This window comes from Hylaeus volcanicus, unplaced genomic scaffold (genome assembly GCF_026283585.1).
Source record: "Hylaeus volcanicus isolate JK05 unplaced genomic scaffold, UHH_iyHylVolc1.0_haploid 8273, whole genome shotgun sequence".
NCBI lineage: Eukaryota > Metazoa > Arthropoda > Insecta > Hymenoptera > Colletidae > Hylaeus > Hylaeus volcanicus.
Genome location: NW_026531900.1, coordinates 1313 through 4604, shown reverse-complemented (window position 1 = coordinate 4604; position 3292 = coordinate 1313). Strand labels below are relative to the sequence as shown.

The window sequence follows — 3292 nt, the reverse complement described above, 5'->3', positions numbered from 1 at the left end:
CCTCGCCTGAAAACTAGCATTTTTGGATTCCATTCGCCGAAATCTACAGACTTATGTAATAAAAATTTAAAAATTTTAAGTCCGCCAAAGTAAAGTTTAATCATTATATGTGCCGACTATAATGCATCACTGAATCTTACTGAATCTTACTGAATTTTACTTCAGAAAAAATGTAACTAATGCATTCGATACTAATTAATATGATTTATATTATTTTATCATTCAAGTATAAGTTCAAAAGAATTTGAGATTCTCATGCTAAACGATTTTCTCGGAATTAAAAAATACCACCTAAACAAGGTGGTAATCTACATTTCCTTCCACGTGTGAAATGTTGGTACATTTGACCTATTTACGACGAAGTTTTTATCCGTGAAAGGGTTAACAGGCAAATGGCGATTGTATTTCCGTCGCTGAGTCTTATATCGGAATGGCGCAACTCGATAATTTGCTGTCAGCTTAGAATATTATTCACCTATTATTAGAACTAATTTAATTCATTGGCCTCGATAACAGAGATGAAAGTTGAACGAGGCCGACCATAACTTCAATGGCGCATTATGTCTCGATGAAGTACATGACAAATTTTGGGTTGTATCGGAAGAAAGACAACTGAAGTATACTTATAACTTCGCTTTCTTTTTATCGAAGAATCAATATGAAGACATTACGTTACCTACACGAAGCCCAAAATGAATAAAAATTCTGTGACTCTATTTTAAGAGTAAACAAATGTATAATGTTTTTAAATATAACCTCGTTTTATCCAGACAACAAAACAAATTATAATAAAAAAAATGCTGTTTCAAATAATATAAGTATTTGCCAAATACAAAATAAAAAAAGGTCATTAGGCACAAGTCAATTTTTTCAAATGGAGACCTATAGATTTTATTCTGGATTCATGTTTAGGACGCTTTTTTTAATTCTCGAATTAATATTTCTGGTATTGGGTCTAGATACGAATTTGGACCTTAAATCTGGCATATTGGTGGTTTTAAACTAAATTTCAATATATTCGAAATAATAATAATTTTGACCAGGTATCCTAAAAGAAAAAAATATGAACGTGATAATCATAAACATAATCACATAATCATATAATGTAATCATGTGATCATGTAATTATGTAACCATCCAATCATATAATCATAATTAATATCAACGTTTTTATTTTCTTAAGGGTACCGCCCACTTTAAAACCACTTTTCAGACAAGTACATTGGAAAAATGTTTATAAAGAGACTATGCGATGAATTAAGTAGGTGTAACAAGCTATAGCTTTGTTATTAAAACATTTTGAGGAAAATGCCAAAACATCACAAATGTCTTCAATATCTTAGGCAGTACAAGATGTACCACACAATTTCTATAAGCTCTACATAAATAGTCAAAATTATTATTTTTTTAATTGAATAGAAAAAAAGAAAAAGAAACGGGGTACAAAAGCGAATATATATGTATATTTCATATGATATAATTTATTAATAATAAACATTTATTCGTTCAATTTATGAATTAACATAAATATAAGCAAATCTGTTTTCTCGTTGAAAAAAATTTTAATGTTAAACATGAAGTGAGAAAATGAACGAAGAGATCCATTATTAGTTAAGCACTAAATTGAAATGCGAAAGGATATGCTTCATCATCTACAACTTTCTCCAGACAACCTCCAAGCCTGTGGATGTTGTATCCCCTTTGTTTGTATAAGCTCTACATAAAAAGTCTAAATTCAGAACACTTTGGTGGTATGGATCTATATTGTTGAGTTTTGGCATAACGAGATAACAAGAACTTTAATAAATAACAATTAACTTTACAATAGAAATGTGTACAATAGAAATGTAATTAAATGTAGCTTTGGATCCAGGCCTTGGATCCATCCAAAGGGTGCTCGCAACAATATTAAAAACAATTTTCTGTATGAATAAAGGTATCTGGCAATTCAGACTTTTACAACTTACCTTGTAATCAAGATTGATCTATATTTTACAATACTGGCAGCAATTTGTTAACCTCCAATCCTGTGGACTCCCTTCGTTTCCACAAGCTCTACATAAAAAGCCTAAATTAAAAACACTTTGGTGGTATGGATCTATATTAAAAACAGTTTTCTGTATGAATAAAGGTATCTGGCACTTCAGATTTTGACAACTTACCTTGTAATCAAGATCGATCAATACTTTACAACACTGGTTACAATTTGTTATTAAACCCTACATAAAAAGTCTAAATTGAAAACATTTTGCTGATATAAATATAATTAATAATGCAATAGTGTAAAAACTTTTCACACTTGGCAGGTTATGAATGATGACATCTGTTTCGACTCTCGACGCCCGATGCGCGACGAACCATGTCGAACCGAATGATTCCGAGAGTCGACGGACGACACTCGGGGTTTGCTTAGCTCCTATTGGCTAAGGATTGACGACGGGAAAATCATACGAAAAATACCGTTTCTGACAGATTCATGACATGATATTACGAAATCTCGGTTGTACGTGGATGGATTTTATTGATTTTGGTTTTATTCGAAAGCTTATATGCGGTTTACATTAGAAAAATGTTTTTAAATTTAGAAAATATTGCAGGCGTGTTGAGATATTAATGGAAGAAGTTTCAGGTTAGGTTGGACCGTCTCTCCTGTAAAAGATACGCGGTGACATAATTTTTCACGTACTTAGCGTCGAGATGTTATGGTGTCTCTAGATACTATATTTCTAGGATCATGTCTTTCTTTAAATGCAATGGTACATGTGCAATCGCAATACAAATGCAATGATAGTTGCATTATATAGTTATACAGGGTGTCCCAAAACTGTTGTAACACCTTGAAAGGGGTGGTTCGGGAGGTGATTTGAAACAACTTTTTCCTTAGCGAAAATGTTATCTGAGGCTTCGTTGAGAAGATATTAACGGAAAACACTGACCAATCAGAGCGCGAGTATGCCGATGGAGCGGCCGCGGTAGCGAATGAGCGCGGCCGTCCTAGCGCGTAGCTTACGCTCCATCGGCATACTCGCGCTCTGATTGATCAGTGTTTTCCGTTAACATCTCCTCAACGAAGCCTCGGACAGCATTTTCGCTAAGGAAAAAGTTGTTTCAAATCACCTCCTGAACCACCTCTTTCAAGGTGTTACAACAGTTTTGGGACACCCTATATAGTATATAGTTCATTTTATTGCCATGTATACCTTTATGGGTTTTTATATTTGTCCCCTTCCCTTACATTATATCCCCTTTTCCTTATTTAGTAATCTTATAATCTAGAATCTTTGGTTATCAT

At 33.2% G+C, this 3292-nt stretch overlaps 1 long non-coding RNA gene across 1 annotated transcript; it reads right to left on the bottom strand.

The window, feature by feature from the left end:
- Positions 1–1148: 1148 nt before the first annotated feature.
- On the bottom strand, positions 1149–2352 carry LOC128882264 (uncharacterized). The gene is made up of 3 exons (XR_008458325.1): positions 2163–2352; positions 1968–2068; positions 1149–1716 (listed from the first exon to the last, which is right to left on the bottom strand). It is a non-coding gene; the product is annotated as an uncharacterized LOC128882264 (long non-coding RNA).
- Positions 2353–3292: the final 940 nt, after the last annotated feature.